Source organism: Mytilus edulis, chromosome 12, assembly GCF_963676685.1.
Source record: "Mytilus edulis chromosome 12, xbMytEdul2.2, whole genome shotgun sequence".
NCBI classification, from domain to species: Eukaryota; Metazoa; Mollusca; class Bivalvia; order Mytilida; family Mytilidae; genus Mytilus; species Mytilus edulis.
In genome coordinates this window covers 29,123,721-29,138,811 of record NC_092355.1, presented here as the reverse complement: position 1 = coordinate 29,138,811, position 15,091 = coordinate 29,123,721, and the positions used below count along the sequence as shown (strand labels likewise).

At 31.1% G+C, this 15,091-nt stretch overlaps 1 long non-coding RNA gene across 1 annotated transcript; it reads left to right on the top strand.

Annotated features, from left to right (window-relative positions):
* Positions 1-2,305: 2,305 nt before the first annotated feature.
* On the top strand, positions 2,306-9,937 carry LOC139498207 (uncharacterized). Its single transcript, XR_011657847.1, has 4 exons — positions 2,306-2,378; positions 4,941-5,113; positions 8,060-8,199; positions 8,851-9,937. It is a non-coding gene; the product is annotated as an uncharacterized lncRNA (long non-coding RNA).
* Positions 9,938-15,091: the final 5,154 nt, after the last annotated feature.

Genomic DNA, 15,091 nt, shown 5'->3' with positions numbered 1-15,091 from the left:
CCTAAGTTCGGGGGAAACCATGTCAATAGCTGAAAAGGAGGAAGCTGGGAATCCGAATTTTCCTGGAGTTGAAGAATTAGTAAAATAAACGGGAATAGTGGAATTATAAGACGGTGCAATGCCTAGGGAAGTTGAACCTTGTCCTAAAGCTGTTGATAGATGGAAACTTGGCTGTATCTGCTCTCCTTGTTAATTGTTGCATAGATTGCTGGCAGAGTTGAATTGTATTCATTAAGAGGCTTTACGTGTTTACATTTTGATTGTTATTGTTGACAGATGCAACAGTGGGCGGAAGCTGAGGAATTGCGTGCGCATATGATATAGACGGCGTAGTAATCTCCTGTTGAACGGTTGAAATAGAAATTGAGTGAACATTGCGATCGGAAGTATTGATATCAATAGGATCACGTATAGTAGCATCACTTACATTTAACGAATAGTTTCTATCAGAAACTGTATTCCGTTCAGCTAAATTATCCTAGCGGAACTATTTTCCTTTGGTTGATTGTCCAAAATCAGTCTTTTTAAACTACTGTTAGATAAATTCCCGGTAATCGTAAGCCCTATTTTACCGAGGGCAGCCTTAAGTTGAGACGTAGTCCAATTAGAAGGATTTTGGTCGTCTAATGTTTCTGTTTGAACACGACTTGCCGATTTCCTTCTTGTAGCCATTTTGAATCCACAAGGAACGCTTGTTATTTAAGAAACGGGACAGTTACCATGAATTAGTTTTAAGTCTTAGATCACACAGAATGATGTATAAATATCCATTACTCAGTATATAATCCAATCAAAAATTTAAATTATGAAAATCCAATCAAAACGTAATGAAAATATCTGATGACAAAAGGGACACTGCTATTGATCCAAAAGCAGCATATAGATGACGTATATCCCAAAATAATTTGAAAATGAGGCTAACATGATCGAGAGGTACACATGGGGGAACCCTATCTATGACTAAAACTGAGTTAATCTTTTATATAAACATCAATTATATAAACTGAATTAGTTGTGTCCAATAATGGTAGCTTAGACTCTGATGATGACTGTCTTTACAAAGTCATCATATATCTTACAACTGGGAAAATTTTGATCCAAGTTAAAGATTGGGAATCATTTTGCAATACAAAATTTGAAGTCTGTAAACAACTCGTAGATAACTTAATGAGTAAATTAGACAAACAAGGAAAAGATAACTTTGTAAGTGTAACTACAAATGACACCAATACTGACATGACTGAAGAAACAAATCCAAAAATTCTTCTTACATGTACGTTCAATGACAAATTCAGAGAAAGATGATGAAAATCAAAAGACTGAAAATAAAGATAAAACCCTGAATAAAAGTGAGAAACATGGTACCGTTACAAATATTACAAATAAAGATGAAAATTATATAAATTTACCAGAACAGGTTGATTCAAATGCAGTCCTGATGATCAACAACAGGCTAGACATTTTTGAAGAATCTTTAGTTAAAATCACTTCAACTCTTGCCAACACAATAGACATTTTAGGAACAAATCACAGATACTCTGCAGGAACTTCGAAAACTCAAAAAATCAAAAGGTCCATGATGTGGAATGAAAGGCGGCTGTCTGTCTGAATTTGGCTCTATAAAAGTAAATTACAATCCATTTCTGATGTTACCATGTCTATTGATTTCAGTGTATAAATCTCCAACATTCGTTTCATATGAGTCAAGTAATCAATAGTTATCAAAGGTACCAGGATTATAATTTAAAACGCAAGATGCGCGTTTTTGTCGAATAAAAAAAAAGTTATAAAGCATAACAATCACAAATTTCACGAGCATTGAGGACCCAAAATTCCAAAATGTTGTGCCAAATACGGCTATGGTAATATACTCCTATAACTATCAGCATCATTTTCCCCGTCTTCTGTTGAAGACATTTTTATAGACTGCACACCCAATTTTTGCCGTGATTAAAAAGTCAATATGACGTCATTACCTCAACGAAAATTTAAATGAACCATGGTCAGTATTAAAGTTATACATGTTTTGGTATATGATGTATAATAATGCAATGTCTTGATTAAACCCCCGCAGGACAAATACGTCGTTTACGTTATAAACGACATAGATTTCACCATAGCCTACATTGTAATACAAAAAAAAAAAAAAAAAAAAAACAAAGCACAATTTTCTTTTTTTGTTTTATACTTCAAAACGTAAAACGAATTGAAGAAAATCTCGTGAACACTCCTACTTATAAAATAACTTGAATAGTTATGAGATCAAAAAATATGAAGCAGGAAGGAAACAAGGAACAAGTAGGTACTTCCTCATTCGTAAATATTAAAAGATATATATACATCTATATTATATAGGAGAGAAGTACGTCGTAAATGTAGTAAGTAATATTTTATTTTTAACATTATTTGTTGGTTACCGTATTTTTTTTAGATTAGTCTTTTCAACATAGGTTTCAACAAACGTTTAATTTACCAATCAACTGACCGTTGTATGTTGTTTATTGGGTCGAATCTGTAGAAGTAGCATATGTGTGATCAACAGACGTTTATATCTAAGGAAATCATTTTTAAATAAAAACGGATGTAGAGAAATAATCGGAGATCTGTAATTAATATCAGTTTGTATACCGGAGACAACATTGGCACACAAGAAAGCAACTGATAGATATACTGAATTTGGGCTGGTGCACAGATATAATACATGGATGCCCACGTTTATCTCTTTTTTTTTCGCTTGACATCTATCTTCCATTATCGTCAGTTAAATTTAGAAAAAAAGATTATTTATATAAATGGTGAATAGCCACTCGCTACCAATCTTCACCAAATTCATATTTAGAGTCAATAATTTATAAAAAAAATAAGTAGGATGAACCCGCCGATTTACAACAATTACAAAAATTGCTTGAAAAGTAAGTTGTTAAATGCAAGTAATTGTCTTATATACTGAGCCAAAAACGTTTTGCAACACAAATATAAATTCTATTTTATGACAAAATCATAACAACATATACTTTTAGTAATTACAAAATAACGGAATTATGACATGTCAGAAGCAACATGAATGTTTATCACTCACATTCACTAGGAATGTCTTTGTATGGAGCGCAGTAATGTCAAAATGCGGAAATGAGTATAGTGTTTTTCGAAATCAATTTCTCCTCCATGCCCTAAGTGATTCAATGAAGAATTGACAAGCACCCCAGCACCTACCCTTCGTCAATGCACTACTCTCATGGCCGGAATAAACTTGTCACATGTTGAAATAAGGTGAAGATAGCGCTCCTCCTTGACGTTAGTTTTTTTTCGGTCTACAAGATCATGTGCAGTTGCAATTTGTCGATATATGTTTGCTAGTCTCTAAACTGATGACATATGCACCTTAAATCGAGCCACGACGTCAGCAACACTCATTCCGGCATCAACCATTCCAAGAGCTTTCTGACGATTATTTTATCAAACGTTTATGCGTTTTTCTTACCGATTGTGTGTCTCTTAACGTTTATAGTGAAAAAGGAATTTAAAATTTCGTTTAAAAGAACAGCTACAAAAGGTTAAACATTAATTTCACGTGCAAAGTGAAAATTGCGCGAAATAAATCACCCGGAAAAGGTAAGACTGTTTAAAATTACAGGTAAACCTTATGACCAAATCAATGATGTTTAGATATTTTATTTTTTAGAAAGAACAAAAACAAAATGAAAAAAAAAGTGTTGTTAAACTTTTTTGGCTAAGTTTATATTCATAACAGTGTCAAATGGAAAAAAAGTTGACGCAGCAGAAATGTTTTAGATGTCAAAATTTAATTTTGAAATAAGTATTAATATCCGATTTCAGGGAAACCAACTCCTTACCAGAGAAATTGAAATCTCAAAATCAATCTTTGCATTAGGAGTTATAGATTGATTAGTTGGTGTATAACGATACTTTTAGAATTATTGGCTATTGTTTAGTTGTCAATTGCGGCAGGAAAACTGGAACTGATATTCAATTACAATTACAATTGGAGTCAAGCGCACCTGCAATTAGTTGGGTTCGAACTCATTATATCATTGTAATTCTGCATGTTTAATGGCAATTGAACTACTAAGATCAGTTGAAAATAGAGGACCTTCCGCGAAAGAAACGATTTTACGAAATGCATACAACTTCTAAAGTCGCTTTTAACTTATACTAATGTATAGATTGAAAAACACAGTTTCTAAATTTAGTCACCCACTTTTGCTCGATTTAACGGTTTGAAAATTCTGTTATCAATGTTGTGTTAAAAAACTTACAAGTTTACCTTTGTAGTATTTACTTTACATGTATCAGTTCAAAAATAACATGTGTCGGTTCCGATTTGACATTGTTTTTAATTTTTAAATTAATATTTGTCAAACCTGAATTGTTTTCTTTTTAAATTGAAAATGAGAACTGAAAACTAGGAACAAACTGAGATCTGTAAACTACAATCGGAGAAATGTAAGCTAGAAACTGAGAAATATAACATTGGACATGAAAAAGGTCAAGTTGGAAGTGTAAAATGTCACGTTAGAACTACGAATTATTAACTGAGAACTACGACAAATTAGGTTGGAACTACGACAAATTAGGTTGGAACTAAAATAATAAATTTAGAAAAAGTTAAATGTCCGTACCAGTCTTTCATACAAGTGATACTATATATCTGGTATATATTTCAAACAACTGCAATGTATATCTTATACATTTATCGGCATTGTCTTTATAGCATTACCAATTCTGATGAATGGGATTATAATCATGTATGTGAAAGGGAGGGATATAAAAAGAGACTTACATTGACGACACACCTGATCACATCTCAAGGGAAATACTTGCAATATCATTTATTTTCGATTTTATCTTTCTCTGCCACAGACATTTCAAATTTAAACTGAATATATTCAATTCATTTTTCTTTTGTTTTCTTATTTTAGACTCTAGATGGCAGCACAATCTAGTGTGAATGTAGCTCAATCTGCTTTCGTATGTCAATTATGTGACCATAACAAAGTTGAGTGGAAATGCGAGGAGTGTGGTATTTTCTTATGCAGTACGTGTAAAGAGAAAATTCACCCATAGCATCGTGTCTATCCAAGATATCTGGAAGGTAATAAATTGCCTTATAAGAGCTAGAATTGTAGATATAATTAACGTTCTGGACCATTAGTTCAACTTGTTGCCAATGCCCATCATCATCAATATTTTATTTATTGTTCATAATGTTACGGAGTTTCCTTATTATATCATATTATATCATATTATATAATCAGTTGCAAAAAATGTAACGCTCCTCATGGTATTACCATATTGTCATATGATAATGTATTCTTAATAAATTGATGTTTATGGTGAATATCATAGTAAATAAAAAAAAAAGTGAAATCACAAAAATACTGAACTCAGAGGAAAATGAAATCGGAATCTCCCTAAACACATGGCAAAATTAAATTACAAAGCACATCAAAAACGAATGGACACCAACTGTCATATTCCTGACTTGGTACAGGCATTTTCAAATTGTTTTATAGAGCTAAGCTCTCGCTGTGTACGACTGTCTCATCAAATTCCGTAATATCTACAATGATGCGTGAACAAAACAGACAAATTACCGTTTTCTATCACTAATATAACTCGTTGCAAATGCTGTGACCTCAATGTCTATCATCATCATCATCATCATCATTAACGTTTTATGTGTTGTTCATGTTGTTAGGGTATATTAAATTATATATTGTTTTTAGTTGCAGAACATACAACAACATTGTCAAATGATCTTCAGGCTCAGGACAATCAAAACTGCTTTCCTTTTCCGCTTTTCATGCTTTTGTCATGGTGTTTAATTTATAAAACTTGATATCTGGATCAGGATTATCACACGGTTTAGTTTTCCTTCTTATCATGATATTTACTAATATTTAACTATATTGAAATATGGAATAAAACGCGTTATCACATTTACAATTAACAGGTTTTTTTCCCTTTTACAATTAACAGGTTGTTTTCCCATTTACAATTTTCCGTGAATAAAAAAACTTTTAATGTTGTTCTGGGTATTAGATCTTTCCACTTTTCCGTGAAAAAAATGTATTGTTCTTGTTCTGATATTTACTATTTACTGGTTATCTTTGTTTCCTGCGCTGTTTTGTTGTTTTGCAGGATGTCGTTTGCTGATGTCATTGAACTATTTATACGCTTTCGAAACTGAAACTGCTTAACCGAATACTCTTCTGTGAAATAGTTACCTCCCGAAAACTGTTTTCTTGTTATGCCTAACACTTTCCAACAGTATGAGAATGATAGCTATTTCCACTTTTCTTTTCTCTTCTCTGTGACATTTTATCTTAGCTTTAAGGTAATACAACTCACTAACCATATGTAGAAGAGCTTGATTACATGTCTTTGTTTAATGATCTTTAACTTATGGTCAATGTCAAAGTTTGGTTGACGCTATTTATTTCGACATTTTATCTTACTTCTGCTTGCTTTAAGATTATTACTCCTTACATTTTACAAAGACTGGCTTTATAATGAACCACATTGGTGGTTCATTATAAAGCCAGTCTTTGTAAAATGTAAGGATACATATACATCTGGAAAAGGTCTTCTGCAAGTAACTTCGACTAAGCCAGGTAGAACGTTTTTGCACTTTTTGTCATGACTAAATACCTAGAAATCTCGTTTTTAATTAATAGACATTCATGAACTGTCATTTGCGGGCGCAAGATACTTTCAATAAATTGAAAAATATCCCCTTTGTACAGACTACAGTATATATAAACAATATATTTATGTATTCATAAAAAATACAATGTCATATGAGACCAGAAGTGACATTTTCTGAACTGGAGGATGACAATTATTTCCCTCATTTCAAGCAGAATTTATAAATAAACCATAAATGTTTTAATCAGTCTATAGAAACCTAAGATCATGATGATTTGAAGAAATCAAAAACATCGTCTTATCAATGACCTTGAACATTGTTAAAGAAGAGGGACGAACGATACCAGAGGTAGAATCAAACTCAAATACAGAAAATAAACTGACATAGCCATGGCTGAAAAAAAGAATAACAGATAATTAATAGTACAGAAGACACAACATATAAAACTAAAGACTAAGCAACCCGAACCCCACTGAAAACTTTGGGGGATCTCAGGTGTCCCGGAGGTGTAAGCAGATCCCACTACCGTCGTGTTGTTTATGTTATTACAAATCCGCTAAATAGCCGAATTTGGTAGGTCACATTCGTGAAAAGGAAAAGAGTATTGTAATTACGACGTAAGGAACATATCCAAATCATCTTGAAATGGTTATTCAATAACGGTCAACCGACTCGTGATGGCGTCCGTAAAATTTACGAAGGGGTGATTTCGACTTTACCATTGGAACTCTTGGTTTAATATCTTCTTTTTGAGTAGCAATCCTCTATCAAGGAAATCATGATAAGAAATATAAGCCCGGGAATATCGATCAATTGGGAGATATATACTTCGTATGCAGGCGCTGCTGGAATGTCGCTACATAGAAATGGAAAGTTTACAATTAGGAAGCTGAAATCATCTCTTTTGTCGTAAAGTTTTGTTTTCAACCAACCCTCATTGTCAATTTCTGATGTAAGGCTGTATATTAGCTGTAGCATCCTTTATCTCAAGTTTGCTATGATAGATTCTTTCAATAAGTCACCAAATTTTGTACTATTTAGTGAGATGTTTGAATCTATTTGAAAATGTATGTGGAAAGACTTTCAATTGATCTTTGAACTTTTATTTTTTTAATGTTTAATATTATTGTTACTTCAAGAGATTATATATGTGTGGCGGTACGTGTTCCATGTTTCTAAGCACGTTTGTGCTGTCCTTAAAGGGTTAGGATGTCAGGTGTTTATTAAATCTTTGTAATATGGTAAGTGATTTTTTATTTAAAACTGTTTCATAGTATCCAGGCAACTATGTTTTACAAACAATATAAAGCAAATTGCCTTTATCTGGTCATCTAAACATGTAATAATATAAAATTCCCTTAATCCACATTTTAAGAATTATCATTACAGAATAAAGAGCCATGGAACTATGGAAAGATGACGCGCGTGGAAGCAGACACTTTACTACAGAAATACAAACATATGGGGGATGGTGCTTTTCTCGTAAGAGAAAGTAAAACATTAACAGGCAACTATATCTTAAGTATCTTGTAAGTATCAACAGTATTGTGTTATGTCTATTCAAGTTAAAAGGTGAATCAAACATGGGGAAGGAATATGAAATATAATTGAGAATAGAAATGAGGAAAGGTACAACACTCTGACCATAGTACAGACATCTTAAATATATAACTAACTTTCCAGATATTAGTTATTGGAGAAAGAAATCTAAAATGTAATTTGCTTTTAAAAAAACAAAATATGGTTGTATTAAAATGTGTTGATTGTACATAGTTTGTCTAGTTTCTAAAATGTTACAAACATCACATATTATGTTAATTCTCATTAGAAATGATACAAAAGAAACCAAAATACCAAGGTACAACCAATAATCAAAAGTTTAAAACATAGAGGTAAAACTAGTACAAAGCCGGTTAAATTACACTCGGGGAATATATCCGTGTATATTTGTGCGTAAGAACTCCAATCAATGAAAACAGTTGGACCGTTAATTAATGGGAAGATATTACAAATTGTCATGTTTAAAATAAATCATCATGTATTTACACATTTACATATTTACAATGGATATCAATAAACACTTTCAGTACGACAGATAAATAATAAGTAATGAAACTTGTACAAATATGGAAGGGAACATACTTTTTTTTTTGTTAATTGATATATATGATATATTTTAGGATAAAGGATGAAACGGTACATTTGATGATACACACAAAAGAGGATTCTGGACAATTGAAGTATGACTTAAATGGAAACTTGTTCGAATATCTAAAGCATGGGACGCATATATTTGTTTTTGGTGTTTCTGATAAAGCAATTTCACTAGCTAAACCTATTCCGAAATCGTGACAAATAGAGTTATTTAACCAGTTGTGTTACAATTGCGTAAAAGGCAGTTCAATTTAATTCAGTTTAATACATCTTTATTTTTAATGAAATTAACGATGTTGTTCTGTTACGAGATAACAAGCTTTTTAAAAAGGTTGTTATAGATTTATAGTATAGAAAAACAGAACTAAGAAAGCAGATTAAAAATGTTAGGTTCGTTTATTCGTTGACATATATACTATCTTGAACATTTAGCGGGAAATTATGATATCTTAACTTTCATTATCATTTAATAACTATGTAAATATAGCAATGGTTCTATAACGTTTGAAAAAAGATTTATATGTATAGAATGATAAGAAAAGTAAGGGTTGACGGGCACCACGTGAATAAAAGCAGGGGTATCCGAATAGTTTGCATATTATAAATTGAAGGTCACATAAATACGGATTCAAGTAGGTTAAATTATTCATTTGTAGGTCAATAATATGTAAGCGATGTTTTTATTTAGCTTACTTTGACAAATTTTGGCCAAACTGGCTGCTTATATGCAAATACTATTTCACAATTCCCCTTTTAAAATAGCTTGCTCCAATAATAATTTTACTTGAATATATATAATAAGAATATAAGAAGAAAATGTTTGTTTCAAATGTAAGTTTTTTCACATGGCCAATATTAGTGGGAAAGCATTGCTATAGATTTTTAAAAATGTTATATAAATAAATTGATCATTACAATGTTTAGACTAACTATGTATATTTTATACTGATAACAATACGAGCTATATATTTCATATTGTTTTTGCTGTTACTTTTTGTGCTTGTATTGATTGTAAAAGAAGAAAACTATTATTTTCATCTGTACTGGTCAAATTTTGTAATAAAAAATTAGTTTTTGTTGTTGTGAATAAATGAAATTGGGCCAAATGCTTTACCTTTTGTTATTTTGTTATTTTTTTTACTTGTTTCTCTCTCTCTAAAAACAAGCGTTATTCGATATGTAAAGATATCATTCAGGCATATGATATTTTATAGTGAATGGTGTTTATTTCAGAACTGAGATGTCCAATTTGTTTGAATTTTTTAAAAACTAAGGATTTTCTTATTCCAGGCATAGGATACCTTATATTAGCCGAATTTGAACTTTTTGGAATTTTGGACCCTCAATGGTCTTCAACTTTGTACTTGTTTGGCTTGATACATATTTTGATGAGTCTCATGTAGACGAAACACGCGTCTGACGTAATAAATTATTATCCTGGTACTTTTGATATTAATATATAAATTTATTTTAGCTAAGCATGAATACCAGTTTTGGCTGTATCAACTTACACATATTTATGTTTTAGTACAATAAAACTAAAACAATGTTCATCTTTTGCTACCCAATTTACAAAATAAACTTAAAAAATGTATTCACCAGGAGAATGAACTCTCAAACAAGTATAAAAACAAAGGGGGATAACTGTCACATAGAGCCGTCTTAACGCTTCAGTCAGAACTAAACGTAACATTCTAATGCTATAAAAAGCAATTTGGAAAAATGAAATTTGTCTGTTTCTCCTAAGGTTGCGCAGTAGAAGAAAACATAAGAAAAACAGTGTTCAATGAGATAACTCTTACATGGAAAAGTATTCTTTTAAGCGGTGTCAGTTTGAAAACATATAAAGTGTTCGATATCATATACCAAATATCAAGGCTACATCTTTCGATAAACCTGAAACAAAATTGAACCGCGAAGCGATATGAATATAATGAAACTTGCAGAGAAAAAAGAAATAGAGAATGGAGATAAATGGGAATTTTTTTTCAATAAATGTTACCGACCCAAAAAGGAAACAAAAATAAACTACATTTTAAAAAGAACATGCAATTAGTTCATTTATAGCGATATTAACTCAACGACAAGTTTTCATACTGAAATATATAAAAAAAAAAATAAAAACAAATAAATAATAATAAATGAATACGTGTACAGATCTGTACATAAACAAATTATAAAATAAAACTAGAAATCATAATGAATAAGAAAGACACACACATACATATATCAATTAAAGAAAAGTCAATAGAATTCAATTACGTTTTTCAATAATAACTGACGAAAAGTGATCTTTTCCCACTAAAACAATAATAAGGCTATACAACATGTTCAATATCATATTACAATAATTGTCGCGAAAACATGTAATTACTCTGAACTTTGATTGTTTTTTACATTTTTTGTGTCAGTTCCTGGAAATTACAGAAAAATTAGAGCATTTTACATGTTTTAGGTTTTGTCTTTATTATTTTTTTTGTGGACAAAATGCATATTTGCGTCTATTTTTTATTGATTTTGTCCGTTGCCTCTTCATTCGCCATTGAAAAAAGATTTTCTTCAGACTCATCGGATCACTCGTCCTATAATCCTTGCATATTGATGATAATAAAACAAGTAGACCGTACAGAAACGAGACTAAACAAAGTTCACACCATCAGTAATCAGAATCATATAGTAGCAATAAACAGTATTCATGGAATAATTAAGAAAGATAAAGTAACACAATTTAAATCCTTATTGAATGGAATTCAGAAGAAAATGAAAAATATGAAGTCTGAAATAAATGTCCTGAAGAAAAGTAAGTACAATTGTCATATTCGAATGTGACATCTTACGCAATCAGATATCATATAAAAAATAAAATAAGAATTTTAAAGAATTCTATATATTTGATACAAAATAAGAAGAATTTCATATTTAATTTTACAGACTGCTTTAAAGAACACAATTTTAACTCGAAATCACAGAAAAATTGCAAACAACTGAGGTTTTGCAACATACACCATTCCTCGAAAGCATAACTAACATACGCAAACATTGGCATATTGTAAAAAAAACTTACATTTCAATAAGAATGTACACTATACCGCTAAAACTCACAACAACCTCTTCAAAATTTAACTAATCTCCTGAAACGGGAATGCGACCTCATCACTGATCTTGGAAATCGAGCATAAAGCGTTTGAAAACTGTATACCAACACAAATTAAAAATTACTTAAGTGAAAAAATATTTATTGTTTTTTTTTTATCTGATTAAAGAACGGTATCAGTCTTTTTGATTGCCAAATTCAAAAGAAGTGCTGGTTTACTTTTAAAAGTAGGATATATCACTGGGGCAAATATGATCTCTGTAACTGCAGTTACGTATATCCAAAGATGGCGGACGATGTTTCTGATCAATTTTTCTTTTGTCATTTTTTTTAATAATAATGTAATAATATTGATATATGGACAACAGGAAGATACAACACATTTCATGCATCCATCTATAAAGTTTCTTATTTATTCTATTTTACAGGAGCATGTCAGCATAACTGGATGTTTTTTATGGGTCATTGCTATTTACTCGTGTATAAAAAGAAATAACGCTAAGGTAATTTAATGTAATAACATAAATCTGTTATGTTGTAATTTAATTTCTGTTTAGAGTTCAAACGACCATTTCCAGTGAAGCATACACCATAAAATAATCTTATGAAAATACGTGACAAAAAATATGTATGATAAGTAATTTTGTTAATTTCAAATAAAACAGAATATCAGAGCAATTATTATAGCAACTTAAAGCGACGTTTAAATTTGCTATGTTACTACATTATATAAGGATAGCACTAAATAAAAAAACAACTGTGAAGCACAGTATATATCGTCATTCCTGTTTTGTTACCACATCTCAATTTATTGATTGAATTGATCCATTATCAAAACAAACAATGTTTTAAGGCACGGTCTCGCTGAAAGTTTTCCCTTTCGTCATGTTATTTATCACATTAACCTAATTACGCATCAGATAGCAATATGTTATATGTTTTATGATTTTAGTTTACTATTTATAACTTTGTAATTAATTTTCAAATTTTAAAACTCATTTTGGATACTAATAATCAGTTCAAAGTGTAATATCAGAGACACCTTTAAACAGTTGTTAAAGTCAACTACATACTCCACAAATCTAAAAATATGATTCGAAAGATATGTACCGAGAGCGCAACAATTTCCCAAAAGCTGAAACAGTGGTAAACAGAAATACTAGTAAAACAATAATTCCGAGCTCCGAAAAATGCTAATTGTAAAGTCCATAAGCTAATGGCAAAAATCGAAAACACATCACAAGATTATAAACAACTGTCATACTACTGACTTGGTACAGCAATTTTTTTATGGAAAACAATGTGAATTAAATCTGGTGTTATAGCTAGAAAAAGCCTCTAACAAAAACCGGGTTAAAATAAACAGTACAACTTTCTCCTCTGTAATCACGGTATTTTTTCTCTTTTTTTCCCCATTGCATTGTATAACTGTAACCGACGAAAACGCTTTTAGATAACCATATCTATGACTATGCTATGGTTCGTTCTATAGGCCTTAATCGTGTCATGTTTTATTGTAGAATGAATGTCAGCAAAAAGGTGGTTACTTGGTAAAGGTTGAAAGTGTAGCAGAGAATGCATGGTTGATTTCAGCATTTCATGGTATTTTCTATCGTAAACATTAATATAAGAAGATGTGATATAAGTACCCAGGAGACAACTCTCCATTCATAGTACACATGTTGTCAATTGCTTCAGCTAAATGCATTAACTTAAATTTGCCTGAAAAAGAGGGTTTACGTTCGTGGAGGTGTTTGCTTTTTTGTGAAAGATTCTTTACCAACGACGTTAACTCGTAGATGTTAACTTTTTGTCTTTTTGTTTTTATGAATAGTGTATCTCTCATGAAAAATTACATTTTCGTAATTTGATAGCGTATATATAACCTTCAAATTATTATGAAGACTTTATAGTTTTAATATATTATGTATAAATAGGTTATCATGTATCAAACGACAATTTCCTTTCATTACTTGTACAAATTGTGTAACGACTGCATTTGTTTTCCTTTTGTTTTGTCTCACTGATACATGTTAGTAGATATGAGACCTGCTAAATCTATATTAAAAAAAAAAATATTCATAGCTGACGTATGGATAGGCCTAAACGATATCGAGAAGGAAGGAGAGTGGAGGTGGACGTCTGGTAATGCTGGGATACCATTTAGTTACTGGTTATCTGGTGAACCAAATAGCGGACGGAGAGAAAATTGGGCTCATTATTGCCAGAGTGGTTGTGGTTTTATCGCCTACGGATGGAATGATCTTCCATGCAGTCTTCCACAAGGATATATTTGTGAAAAACAACTTTAGAATATTAAACATTATCATAACTCATGTTTTTGATTTTCTGTCATAGGGCGGCTCTCCGAATAATTTTAACCAACTATCTTCTTACTAAATCAATCACAGTTATTGTTAGGCAATCATAAAATTGAAAATTCAATTTATCTTTGTAAAACGTCATCAGTGTCTGAGCAGATAGTTGATGAACCTGGGATATATCAAAGAACGTCTCGTCCTTTTTCTAGAAAAAGTTCGTAGGAAGGTACTAATACCTTCTTGATAAATATTTCGTATCAACTTCACAAATAATACATGTTCTTTCTGTATGGATTCTGCGTACTGGCGTTGTTTATCATCTTAATACCATTTTATATTGTTCTTTTATTTTCTCTGTACTAATATTATTATTACTTTAACTGTTTGGTCTGTTTTCTGTGATAACCATTCGACGTGGCTCCGTACTTGTTTGCATCCCGTTAATGTGGTGTTTGTTACTTTTTGCTGGTGTGTTTTGTACGTGTGACTTTTCCTTTACACGATATGTGTTTTCTTAAAAGATAATAACTTCTGTATAATTTTAAATCTTGGTCTTATCTGAAATAAGTTGTAACACAACTTTTGATTTTTGGACCCTGTATACCAACATTCACCATGAGAAATTATAATTTTGAAAATACTTTGATCGACAAAACTATTTTATATTTCTTCCTGTTTACATTCTCACGTCAAACACGCGACTCTACACTATAGTCATAGGACTTCAAATATTTCCATCCTTTATGGGTTGATTTAAAATACATATATAAGTAAGTAATGAAAGTGAAATTTGATAGATGCTTTTTGTGCTTCAATGTTTGTTTTTGTTCTATTTGAAATTGTGACACAGTG